The 13,954-nt window shown below is 42.3% G+C and overlaps 1 pseudogene; it reads left to right on the top strand.

Annotated features, from left to right (window-relative positions):
• Positions 1 to 4,885: 4,885 nt before the first annotated feature.
• On the top strand, positions 4,886 to 13,739 carry LOC106488285 (aldo-keto reductase family 1 member B1-like; annotated as a pseudogene).
• Positions 13,740 to 13,954: the final 215 nt, after the last annotated feature.

The following is a 13,954-nucleotide window of genomic DNA, read 5'->3' as shown; positions in this document are numbered from 1 at the left end:
TTTCCACCCTTCAGTATGTAGTACAGCACAGTGGGATATGCTGGTTGGGGTCTATAGGCCGTGTTCACAGAAGTTGTACACTTAAACAATTCCACCTCACAAGAAGTATGCACCATAGAGTTAAGGTGAAACAATATGATATACCTTACTGTGTACCATTGTTATTCTTTTTTTAACAGCTGTATTACCAACTGGGTTGTTACAGTTTAAACTCAAGCATGTATTACTTTGAAATATGATGCTGAGCTGGATCCTGAGTAAATTTAGATTAGCATATTTGCACTGAATCATCTAATTCACTTCTCATCTAAAGGAGTGTAAATTAGAACAACAGCAGGGAATGGTTCTGCTAGGCTAAAGAGAGTTACTTGGCCATGGTGCCTTGGGGTCCCTTTGGTGTTGAAAGTATTTAAATAATTTGTTTGCATAAGGTAGCAGTTTGTTGTCTGCGAAGCACTGCATGCATTAAGTCCTTGTGTGAGCTACAGACTCCACCAGGCTTGATATTCAGACTCTGGTTTACCTTCAGGATACAGAAGCAGAAAAGCTTCTGGTGAACCTGATAATTTTTCAGACTACTTTACCCAGGTAGAAATACATGGCCCATAGCACCTCACACTGCCTGTTTCGGAGGGGACTCACTCTAACAGCTGAGATGGGGTTAAACTTTCCCAGGGCACTTTGCCACTCGCACTGGAGCCACAATGGGTTTATTGGCGGCTTTGATGTCACATGAAAGACCTTAAATTGCTTCCAGATCCAGATGGGCTGTGGGAGCAGTGGGACAGTGTGCAAATTACATTGTATATAGGTTTAAAAACTCTGCCAGACCTGAGTGGTTTTGCAAAAAGCCACCTCAGATGTGCCTGCATCCACAGCACTGCATAAACTGCCCAAGGACAATTGCTAGTTAAATGTATGTGGTAAATGCTAGGCGAAACAGGTGTATTGATATTCTTTACACCACAGTAATAGCACGGTGTCTGTCTCACCTAGGGGCTGGGTACCTAAAAATACAATCTGGACTTCTGCCAGAAGTCCCAACACAGCCCTAGAGCCACCTCAAAGGAATTGGGAATATTTGCACTTTGTTTGAACCACTGTGCAAATGAAGTCTAGCACAGATAGCAAGGCCTTTAAAAGGCAAGATAAGGCCAAAAGTACAAGTGAGGAGAGATTATTGTAGGTCCTGGTAACTCTCCTGTTCTCTTTTTATTTGTTTTGGGATTACCAAGTCTTAAAGGAAAGGGGTGCTGAGATAGGAATAGAGCAATAGCAAAATATAGAGATTCTCTGCTTCATCTCTGGCAGACTCATTGTCAGGTTCAGATATTCCCCAGTTTCAAGAAACACATATAAAAATAGAATTTATATATATAATATAATGTGTGTGTGTGTCTATATGTGTGTGTATATATAAATGTATATATACACATATGTATAATTTCTAAAAATTCGATACATAGTAAAACTCCAAATTATACCTGAGGGTAAAAAGAAAATAATTTTTTGATGTATTATTCCAGTATAATTCGAATTTACTAGAGTCAAATTATCAACTAGTTATCATCATTGGTATTTACATAAAAATGATGCAGAGAAGAGTTCCAGATTAAAAAAGATCTTCAAAAAAGAATCCATCCTAATACGGATTTAAAAATATAGGTGGATAAGATTGTAGTTATTCTAAACAACAATGAAATGTGTACATCATATTCTTATCATTACGAATAATTTTCACAATAATGGATCAGAGTAATCTGTTTTGTCTGATTGATTCCAGTAATGATGCACGTGATAATTCTCCCACAGAGGAACTGTAATTTTAAGCCATCAAAGGCAGCTTCTTCCAACAGGACTTTCCTTTGATAGGCACATTCTCTCAACAGTGTTCACTGCCCATTTTACCCTCACAGTTAGGTCTCATAAAAATCCAGTCTTGACTCAGCAACCTGGGATTCAAACTGGTGCCTGTGCTGGCCCTGTAAGGATGGCTTAATTTTTATCTCTCTTGAAGCCAGCGCTGGCTCTTCACTTGACTCCTCAGGGACTTCCCATAGCTCTTCTTTTTCAGGCAGCTTTTTCTTCATGATCTTCTGTCATCAAAGCCAAGTTTCTTATCTTGCCTTAAATGAGGCCATACTTTGCCATGGTAAATTTTAGAAAGGTCTGCCTTTCCTTTTGAGGCTGGAGGAACAGCTTGTGAAAATAGCTCCGACCCAACCGTGGTTACACAGAGCATGGATAAACCACAGGAAAGTGGACCCAGCAGCCTCCTGCCAGGGAGGCAGAGCCGGCTTTTTGTGATGAAGTCCATGCTGGCGTTTCTTCTGGCAACACTGTGGGCATTCGAAGCTGTAAGCGGAGGACAGCACTTTCCTGACAAATGCAAACAGAAACCTTAAACAACCTTGTGGAGGTATTTTATGAAGCAATTAGTTTTTAGAGTGGATCTACTTTGCTCTGACTCTGTGCTGCTTTCCAAAGAAGAGCTGGTTTTACAGCAGGCTTGCAGCAAACTCAGTGTTGCTTGCACCTGCCTGTGGAAATATGCCCAGCAGTCACAAACTCTTCCGAGAGCTTAACAGATAGCAAAAATTTCTGGTATATATGTAGTGAAGAAACTGAAAGAGAAATGCTTCTGAGGTAAATCTACTTGAATAATAAAAAAGGCATAAGTGCTGTGAAAAACTGCACAAACACTTAAAGGCAAGGTGAACTAAGGCCCTCATGCAGACTTAAGAAAGGGTGTGCTGCGCTAGTTGATGCTTTCGTACACAGAGGTTGAAATTTCAACAGCCTGTGGGATGCACAGTTTGAGCATTAGCATGTGCTTGCGTGTGAGGGCTGGTGTGAGCGGTGTGGGAGACTCCCCTCTGATGCCTGGACACGTGAGGGGCAGAGCAGAGCTGGGGCGAGGGCACTTCTCCGAGACAATCAGTCAGGGGTGTCTCTTGCTAGGCAGTGAGCACCAAAGACACATGGTCACAACAGCTCTCCTGGAAGTCCAACCCTTCCTTAATTAATTGCTGTAATGGGCTGAAGCGAATCCCTTCTGGCACTGGTCGCAGCTGTACAGGTCACCTCAGCTGTCTGGGGACACTGGATGGATGACCAGAGAGTCACAGTCGTACCTCGCTGCTGTTTCACTCACTTTTCTCACAAATACAGGGAAAACCGAACACATGCATCAAACCCTCTGAGCAAATCTTCTTCATCTGAGCAATACAACTGCTGATTAAACCTTGCTTTTGTTGCACAGTTTGGACAGAAGAGGACCGGTTGTTTTGACCCCAGAAATAAAACTAAACCTTTGACTCTTTCCAAGCCTCAGTGATTTGCACACTCAAAATCTGCGGACACAGGGTTGAGCTGCCTGTGACTGAGGCTGGCTCTGGCTCTGATGGCTGAGGAAATTGCCGGGTCGTGGGACAGAGCAGTGAGGGAGTCAACAAGCCGAGGCGCACAGGAGAGCTCAGGCTGCAGGCAGAGGTGGCTGTTGCTGATTGCCGAGACCGGCACAATCAGTGCCTTGAGGCTTCAGGAGGAAAACCACCGATGTGAAAAGGTACCAAATGCTAAAGAAAAGGTGGCATTGGGAGAGAGCAGTACCATCAGGGATGGCGGTACTGAACTCAGCTCCTCACCACTTGACCAATGCCCACAAAGGCTCCTGGGACATCTGTCTAGATGTGTTGAGCATGCTCGTGCTCTGCCCAGCGGCTTGCTAGTCCTTGCAATCTTCTGTGTGTATTAACTGCAAAGCAACTGGTTTATGCTTTCAGGCTCAGTGCATTTTGCTTGCAGTTTGCACATAGTAAGAAGTGTCTGAGCAAAGTGAACCACCCAGGGCCACTGAGCATTTGAGAGTCTGCCTTGTGAAATGTGTTGTTACCCCCGGGGCTATTATTTGCCTGTAACAGGCAAAGAAATGGCAGGGAAGGAAAACTTCATTAATGGCTAGACAAACAACAAATGCTTACCACTCATGTCTCTAATATGAGTTCTTGCAAAAATTTGGGTAGGGCTCTGAAACTGGATAGCAAGTTGGCTCCTTCTGGCCGGACACGGACTCCTCTAGGCTGGGGTCGCATCTGGGATTTTGGGGGCTTGGCATCCTGTCAGCAGGGGAGGAGCCCAGCCTGTGGTGGGTTTTGCTGGCGTGGCTTGAAGTGATGACAGACTTCTAGGAGATGAGAATCTTTAGATCAAGCAGAAGTCCAATGGAGATGGGATTTTGCGGGGAGGCTGGGCTACTTGCCCCAAGCTATTGCAGTGTCATCCTGCACGTTCAGGAAAATAAAACACAAGCTTCCTTCTGGCCAGCCTCCAAGGACAATGGTATGGGCTGCAACATAGGCATGGTGGGGATGTATATAATATGGTGCCCAGCGCTGTGGGGATGAACCAGTACCGGGAAACTTGAGAATTTTTTTAACAACTTTCCCCATTGCAGTCCAACCGAGGCTTCTTTCTAAGATAGGTGGTTTTGTTGCTTGTTTTGATACTGGAATGGGTTTGGGAGTGAACAAGTAAGACCTAAAATGGTTCGGGGGGGGGGGTGAACTCGGCAAATACCGTCTTTCCTGCGAAAAAAAAGAGACTGTGAGGTGTACGAGAAGCTGCTGCTGCGGTCAGTGCAGGATCTGTGAAGAGCATGATGAGCTCCCTCAACGAACCCATGCAAGGCATCCACAGGGAGTTTGGAAATTCTCTGCAGGGTGAGACAGATGCAACCCCCCCTCCTTTTTGCCGCTTATTGCACTCATTCTGCCCACATTTTCCTTGCCAGCAGCCAGTGAATGGGCAGGAGGGAGGGGCAAAGCCTGTTTAAAAGCTTGGCGAGGGACTGGAGCTTCCGCAGGAGGCTCGGAAGGGACTGCACATGGCCACCACCATGGCACTGCCCGCCCTGGGGCTGGGCACCTGGCAGGTACCTCCATGGGGGCCCGCGCCAAACCACTGCTGGGAATTGCAGTAGATTTTTTTCAGCAAGTTCCTCTCTGGGGTGGGAAAATGCAGTGAATCTTCTATGGGGTGTTTCTTGTCTCTTAAAGACTTTGCTGCAGGACAGGTGTAAAAGACCTGTGAAACCTGAAATGAGCAGGTTGTGATAACAAGGTGATTTTCTTAGCTACGGAAGAAAATTACTTACTACAAAAGTAAAAACTTATGCCTAGCCTTTCTTTTTTCTTTTTTCTTTTTCTTTTAATGCCAGTTATTAATACCCTAGCATGCTGTGTAGGTGTCATCTTTGATGAGTGCACGTAGAAATGGGAATTTAAATGGGAATCAGTGGATTTGGAAATGGGAACTTACATTAACTTCTTAGAGATTGAAGCTAACTTATTTGTATGGCAGCAAATGAGTACATAGCGCTTTGCAGAAAAAATATTTTGGGCAATTCTTTACCTGCAAATATTATATTATTGACCTGAGGTAAGAGAGAAGATTTATGGATGTACTGAGTTATATATGTAAAAAGATTTTGGAAATGAGCTGAAAAATTTAAAAGGAGAGAAAGTGACTTTATTTAAATTAAAAAGAGAAAGAGAATTGCCCCCTGAACTTGAAACTGGAAACTAAATACGTTCAATTGAAGCTGCCAGATCTATGAATCGCTGTCCAGTCAGCATAAAAGCATCTTAAATTATTTGTGTTGTATTTCTTGATCAGTTGTGGCTAGTCATCACATAATGTATAAAAATGGGGCTGAATTTGTTTAACTCTTTCAGTTTTTGTTGGTCTGATGGCAGAAGACATGAAGAGGCCTAAATAGTAATGAAATAGAGTTTAAAAATGAAGTGTGTGTTGTATGGTGCCTCTTAGGGACAGACCGCCTGTCTCAGTTATACTACCACCTTGTGCTTGTCATATCAGTTGTATTAATGTTATAATTTATGAGATCTCTGAAGGAACCTGTTTGGACAGTAGGACTGAATAGAAGGAAATGTTTGGACACATGATCCCTGCCACCACAAAAATCTCTTATGCCAATGCAATGAAAAGATGCCCCAAAGCCTCTGAGATTACTTAATCAAAGCTATTTGATACTAAGGTTTCCAGTGCGATGTCATCCGCAACGCCCTGTGTTTCAAGCCCTGTGACAATGGGCCCTTTCTTTCCCTCGTCACTCTGATTTCAGGAATTTGAAGTTCTGTTCAATAAGCACAATGTTATAAAAAGTAAGGGATTATTTTTCTGACAAACATCTCACGTTACATATTTTTGTGTAATCATGGGGTATATTACCAGCTTTGTTTCTCCGCTAAGTCCTCCTCCATTCAAAAGCAATGCAGATCACTCATGGTTGTGTGGGTTTTGTTATTTTTTCCCAGGGAGCTCTCTCTCCTCTGCACAGAGCTTTCCCATGCTATGGCAGCATCCAGAGATAAGATACTCTATAATGTCTGGCATTTTTCAGGTGTGGTAGTTCACTAGCTTTCTCAGGACACCTAAGGAGCATTTTATACATCGGAAGGAGTGACATGGGGAAACAGGATGCAAAACAGCCTGTAAAACTTGAAACTGGCTACCTCTTAGAAAAAGTTGATGCAGTTTCTGCTTGATTGTTTCAAATTTAGGCAAGCCAACTAAGCTTGGACTTGGAGACTGGAAAGACTTGGAGAACTGAAATCATCAAAAAAAGATGATCAGCAGGGATGTAATTCAGTTAAATGTAGGAGGTGATCGTGGTTTCAAAGAATGTTGAAGTGTCATTTGATATTTTCCAGAACTGACATCCAGTCGTCAAACAACTTTTTAGCCTCTCCTGCCAAAAATGTGAAGTGATTTACTTAGCGCCGCAGTGTGTGTTTTACCCAGGAGGTGGCACTGTCCGTAACGTTTTGCTGTCCTTCCTCATGTTCGTGCCCAGGGCCACCAGGACTTCCAGAGATGATTCATTTGTGCATGTTGCCAGTGTCTCAAGCTAAAATTGCTTTTACTTTTGGGGCAAATTAGAGCGTATTTCAACATATCCTGGGGTCTGAATGTGAATCCCTATAATCCCTATAAAATAGTAGAAGCTGATCTGGCACCTCCTCAGTGATTGCCATATCTGGTTTTACTGTGCTCCAGAGGGCTCATTTTATTCCAGAAAAATAACTAAAGCAAGATCCTGATTATTGTTATCCATCTCATGATTTTGGGGTTTAAAGTCTCCAGGTCTGGAGGACAGCAAGCTTGTTTTTCTACAGTTTCCACTTGTCAGAAAGTTAGAAAAGTTTCTGACTTTTCTTCTTGTTTCAGTCTCTCCGAGGAGAAGCGCGAGATGCCGTGAAGTTTGCCATCAATGTGGGATACCGCCACTTTGATTGTGCCTATGTGTATCAGAATGAGCGTGAGATAGGGCAGGCGCTACGAGAAAAAATTGAGGAGGGGGTTGTGGCATGAGAAGACCTCTTCATTGTCAGTAAGGTATATCTCTAGATAAATTATGTCACGTGAGGGTCTGTTCTTAGGAGGAGAGTCAAAGGTCCCATTGCGCAATGGCCAGAGAATGAAGTTGCTCTGGGAATTAACCCCTTTCTGTTGGGCGTGTTTTGTGGATGGGGGGAAGGAAGAGGTCAACTCTTGAAAAACATGCTCAATTTGTGGGGGATTTTTTTGTAGTCCATATCCATTGTCAGCGATGGAGACAGGAACTGAGGCTGTGCTCACAGTTGCCTCTGAGATAGGAAGCATGGCTATTGTATTTGTGGTCACTCCTGCTGCGCTGCTGGGCTCAGCCCCTTAACTCCTGTGTGTTATGTTTTGTTTTGTTTTTTCCCCCAACAACAATGGTAGGAAAAATAAAGTAACTTCTATCTGCTGGAAACTGGCAGGTTGATTTTTACCAGTTTTGCCTCTTTTCTTCATTTTGTGTAATTGTTGTCCACATTGGTGGAATTTTAGAGTATTTCAGTCTCATTTTATTTAAACAATGGGCAGTGCCACAAATAAAATAAGGTGTGCAAAATGGAAACTTCCCCGAGAGGAGAAAATGTGCTATATTGTGACCTGCCCCTGTAGCTGTGCCATGAGTTTGCCCTGCCAAGGATGCTCTGTAGTCGTCAGTTTGGGAGAGCAGCTCATGGGCTCTGTTTTATCCCTGCAGCTGTGGTGCACATTTCATGAGAAAACCCTTGTGAAGGAGGCATGCCAGAAAACACTTGTGGCCCTCCAGCTGGATTATTTGGATCTCTACCTGATGCACTGGCCCCTGGGATTCAAGGTACTGAGACTTTAATTCCTGTGAGCTCTGTGAGAGCTCTGCCACTTTCCCCTTTGGGACTAGACCTGCCTAATGAGGAGCATTGTTAAACCTCATTAAGGCATAATGACAAACCTCCATATGGAGAAAAGGAAAGACAGGTATGCTCATGCCTGTTTAAGATAGATGTTGTACTGCAAAAGCACCTTAATTTCTGGTACAGCATTTTCATGTCATGGATCAAATTACCATCCACATCACATTCCTCTTAGAATCTGAGATTTGGCTGTGATTTGCTTATTCAGGATCAAACAGTTGTGAATTACTCAGTTCCTATTTTTCTCTCCTCTCTCTACCCCCAGGTTAAATAAATCCTCATTTCACCATTGTGTCCACATCCCTAGGCTTCTTTCAACCTGACAGAAGCACATAAAAAATGTCTGCCCTTCCTCTGCCTGTAGGACAGGTTCTCAAGAAGCAGATTTGCTTAAAGATTACTATGCTCATACAGATTACTATTTTTGGCCACCTCTCTCCCCAGCACAAACTTAAGCCAGGATATCCAGTGTGACTCCAACACCACTTGCTTGTAGAATTTCTAAATGATTTCTTTAACTATATACAATTCAGCCTACCTTAAATACACTTTTCTTTCATGATGACAGGCAGGAGAGGAGTTCTTTCCTGCAGATGAAAATAGTATGATCATTCCCAGTGATACGGATTTTCTGGACACATGGGAGGTAAGTTCCCTGACAGTGAGAAGTTCTTGCTAGTTTGAAATAACAGTCAGAAAACTCTGAGCCTTCCACATCGGGAATGATTTTAAGAGACTTTCTGACATGAAGAATTCCAGTTTGCTGATTACTCTGGGCCCTTGGGCTCCTTCTTGTGATACTTGGCCAAAATTGAGATGCCTTCATGCCCACCGCCTACTAGGCCTGCCAGGTGTGCATAGCTGGAGGAAACCCTTGAGGCTCTGTGTACCCTGCAGTGGCTTGAGACCTGGCTCGAGCTGAGCAGTCCCCGCAGCCAGCTCCGTCCCTGCGTACATTGTTGCTTCATTAATTGGTAGATTTAGCTGTAACAAGCTCAACTCCCTCTGTACCTGAGCTGTCCCTACCACAGCAATGCTCATGTACCTGAGAGTCCAAATTTTCTTCCCCCAGAAAGTACTGGGAGTGGCCAGAGTCCATTGCTGAAGCTGTGTGTGCAGTACTAACAGGCACAGGCGCAGGCCGTGTGCAAGTCAGGACTTGGGCGCAAGCTCAAGCTTCTGCTTGGCTGATGGTTCGGGCTTCCCTTCCCTTCCACCCACCGGTGGGCTCAGCCGGGCTAGGTGGGAGGAGGACCAGGGGTTCACCAGTGAGAAGGATCCATTGATGCTTCTCCCTTCTGCCAGATGAAGAATAAAGCACATTTTCATTGTTCATTTGAAGGAAAAAAGAGGACATTTCAGGCTGCTCTTCATGATAACAACTTGAAATAAAAATTATTTCCGTTTTGAAAGAGATGTATCTGCTCTAAAGGTTGTGTAATAGATTATTTTCTCCTGTGTTTCTTTTATGCAGGAGGTGCCAAATTAAGTAGGGCTGATCTAACTGTTGTTTGTTAGTGGGAAAGAACTATGGGTGGGGGGGAGAAGGGCAGCTCATGCTATACTGCTATTGCCTGATGGTACATCTCCCTTGGGAAATCAAGAAGTGTAGACGATCAGGTATTCTGTTCTAGTTCTTCCAAAATAGCTCCTTATTAAGCTATTCTGTTCCAAACTACAAGCTTTTTAATTAATGGATAATTGTTTTGTAGCCAGAGGAATTATTTTAAAAAAAACTTTTATTTTGGAGCAGAAGGTCTACTTGGGGATAATATTCTAAAGCAGTTGTACTGTACTGAAATAATCATAGTGGAATAATTATTAATCTTGAATATTGCTATTATTTATCTGTATTATAATAATGCTCAAGAGCCTAAGTCCTTGACCAGAGTCTCACAGTTCATTGTGCTGTACAAACAGCATATCAGAATAAGATCCCAGCCACAATGATTTTTACTATTGAAGTTTTTGTGCAGACATTTTTTCCAGATGAAGAAAAGATCTCAATTCAATAGCAAGTCTGATACTGTAGTATTTCTAGGCTATGGAAGAGCTGGTGGATGCAGGACTAGTAAAGGCCATTGGAATCTCCAACTTCAACCACAAACAGATAGATCGGCTCTTGAGCAAACCAGACTTAAAATACAAACCTGCAAATAATCAGGTAAACTGTTCTCAGACTCATTAATAGTGATGTAACACCTGCCTGTGGTATTGCATTTAATGGGACATCTCTGGCAGTGAAATAGCTTTTATGACAAGGCTGTGCTTTTTGATATCCCTGCAAGAGAATACCTGTATTTGGCTAAATTATAAAGCAATGGAAAACGCAGAATTTTCTATACTCTTACTGCATGGGAAGCCTGTGCCATTCATGAGTTGAAAGCCCAAAGCTTCACATTCTTTTGACAGCAGCACTGAACTGGTGCAGGGTGAGAGCCAAGTGCTGTAGCCGAGCCCTTTGCCCTCCCAGTGCCAGCCCCAGCGCTGGGCAAAATGAGGCTGCATGAAAAGACAGGATCAGAGCTTGGCTCTGAGCACCATTGGGTTGGGTGAATATGTAGGGCTGGATAGGATAGGGGAAGAAAGAGGACTGAAAAAGGGTTTACTTGGGTTGCAGAAATAGAGAAACAGGGGAAATGGGCTCTGGTTGCACAGCGACCTGAAAGGGGACTCGATGGGGCAGGGAAGGGAGGAAGCTCTGACGCGGGGTGAAGGTCTCTGAGCAAGGACACTGCTGTAGCTGCGGAAAGAGCTGCCTTCTCAGAGCTGATGTGGGGTCCATTATGTGGGGCTTGATAGGTCACCATAGTGATGCTGAACCTGGAAGTAGCTTCATGAAAATATCAACTGCTTCTGGAGAAACCTAATATTTGTGTCTGCAGATTGAGAGCCATCCGTATCTTCCCCAGGAAGAGCTGATTAATTTTTGCCACTCCAAAGGGATCTCTGTAACTGCATATTGCCCCCTTGGAGCTCCCAACTGGCCGTGGTAAGAATATTTTGTGAGCCTTCTTTCTTAGACATAAATAGGAGTCAATACTATAAACAGTCTTAGTACGTGGACAAGATCTGATAGAGCAAAACTTATGCAATTAGAAAAATACTTACTAATTTGTTAATGAAGGCAGGGAATGGAGCAGTGAGAAAACGGTGAATTAAAGTGTGTGAGATGATATTTTCCTATCACTTAAATAATATTCTTACACAACAGAGCTTGAGGGAGAAGACAGTAGTCTCCTTCAGTTGCTGAAGTCTGCTTTTTATTTTCACAGGTCCAAGCCTGAGGATGTTTCCCTTCTTGATGACCCCCAAATTAAGGAAATTGCACTCAAGTACAATAAAACCCCAGCTCAGGTAAACAGTAGACATAGTTTTTTCCACAGTGACATGTATTTTTCCCTCCTGTGCTAAAGTAATTATTTACAAAACCATTTTGGAAAGCTGTGTTCCAGTTATGCGTCCCTTCTCCAATGTAATGCTTTTAAAAAACTATTTCTGGTATTAGTTTTAATGGCTGACAGAAGATTGCTAGTCTTTAGGTCTTTAGCTTTTACCTGGTGGGGTTTAATTGGCAAATTAGCCACCTCTGCCTGCAGCATCCTGGCCAGCTCTGCATTTTTATTCAATATGTTCTCATGTTGTCATCTCAGCTCCAGACACAATAATGATTAAACGAGCTTGTGCAATAAATAAGGGTCTACCAAAGTGCTTTTCCTCATATTTTCCTATGTGATTAATTTCTGTTTATCAGTAGAGTTACTTCCTGTGAAGCATGTAGGCAAGTATGATTTTTTTGGCTTTCAGAAAACAGGCAGAACTTCTCAGCTGTAAATCCCAATCTGTTCCTGCAGGTGCTTATCCGGTTCCAGATTCAAAGAAATGTGAGTGTAATCCCCAAATCTGTCACTCCACACCATATCGAAGAAAATTTTAAGGTAAGAGGGTACATTGCAAACTTCTTTTGGTGTTTAAACTCTTATGCAGAAAATCCATTCTGCCAGTGTAACAAAGCACCCCTTTCATACTTAGAGTTGGGAAAAAACTTGTGTCTGTCAGATATCACGTAGGTTACCTCTTGGTAAAGGCTAAAAGTTGCTTTAAAAATAAGGACTCAAGTGTCCTTCATTAGAACAGATCAAGTAAGAGATATTAACCTCTCCACCTCGTGATAAGAACATGACATAATTAGGCTATCACCAGCATTATAACTTTAAGCCTTTTTTCATTGTTCACCACAAACACGTGCATCCATTGCAACACTTCCTAGTGCCTCAGCAAATACAATGCTTTTCTACTTATGTTTTTGGTATTCTTTCTGTAAATGAACTTATACATATCTTTTTGCAAAGCAAAGTAAAACAGCTGTTTGGGATCTTTATTCAGGTGTTTGATTTTGAACTGGTTAAAGAAGAGATGGAAACAATCCTTAGTTTTAAGAAGCGATATCGAATCTGTGCATTAAGCCAGTGAGTATCTCCTCCTCCTCTCTTGATCCTGCAGCAGAACACACATTGGCTATCCCCTTAACAGACAGCATTTGATAGCCTCACTTTAAAATACAAAATAGGGTACCTTTACCAATACCTGGTCACATTAGTAACTACTGGAGCTCAGCAATAGGGCTTACTAGAGCACTGTCTATCTTGCACAGGTTGTTGGTGTTGGGATTTTTGTATGTTGTGCGTTGAGACACCTTTTAATGGATGCATACCAAACTGCTCTTCCAAAGTCAAAACTGGCTGCAAACTCCAGTTTGGCTGCAATTTTTCTTTGTTTTGTTTTCTTTAGCTACTTTATATGATATGGTCAGTGTAAAGAAATTCCATTTTAGGAATGAGTTGTAAATTTGTTTGAAGTGAAAAGTTGTGCCTGTGTATTTATGCCCACATTATTAGGGCAGTGTTTACATAATAGACTGGCTAGACCCAGATTTCCAAGGTCTGTGATTTATTCTGCTGTCCAGGTTACCCACTTCTATAATAGAAAACTGCAAACTCATGAGTTCATGACAGTGGCTTATATTATAGAGAAGTCTGGTAACTTCAAGTAAGCAAAACATGCCTTATTCTTTGAGAACAAGCTCATGGGTATATCTGAGAGTTACAGAGTATTGACACAGAGTATTAACTTTCACTGCCATGGGTACACTAAGGAGATTCACTTCAGTGTTTTCATCAGTTTACAGTTTTGCAGAGCTTTTGTCAGGGGGAAAAAAGCTATTTCTTTTTAGTTTTAAGCCTATATTCTTAATGTATTTTAACCATACTCGCTTTTTTTAGATGCAAAAATCACAAGGACTATCCTTTTTCAGAAGACTAATACTGGCATTATCGTGAGATCCTTCAGGAATTAGAAAGACTGTATTTTCTTGTTTCAAGTGATTTGTAACACTTCATGTACACTAAATCACAGCATAAGTACAGTATGTATTGTACGATGGAAGAATGTATTTCACAGGAATTCTGAAGAGTAGCTTCAAGCATGCTTGTTTGCTTCCCTTATTATCAACCACAGTTACATTAACCCTTTTTCTATGTCTTTGTTTTGATCTTATAAATACATATACTCAATTGTAGCAAATATATATTCTATTAGCATGTAGTGATGACAATTAAAGTTTAATCCTGAATCTGTGGAACTTGTAAAAAAGCAGTCTTAGT

Source organism: Apteryx mantelli, chromosome 1, assembly GCF_036417845.1.
Source record: "Apteryx mantelli isolate bAptMan1 chromosome 1, bAptMan1.hap1, whole genome shotgun sequence".
Taxonomy (NCBI): Eukaryota; Metazoa; Chordata; class Aves; order Apterygiformes; family Apterygidae; genus Apteryx; species Apteryx mantelli.
This window is presented reverse-complemented; position numbering and strand designations above follow the sequence as displayed.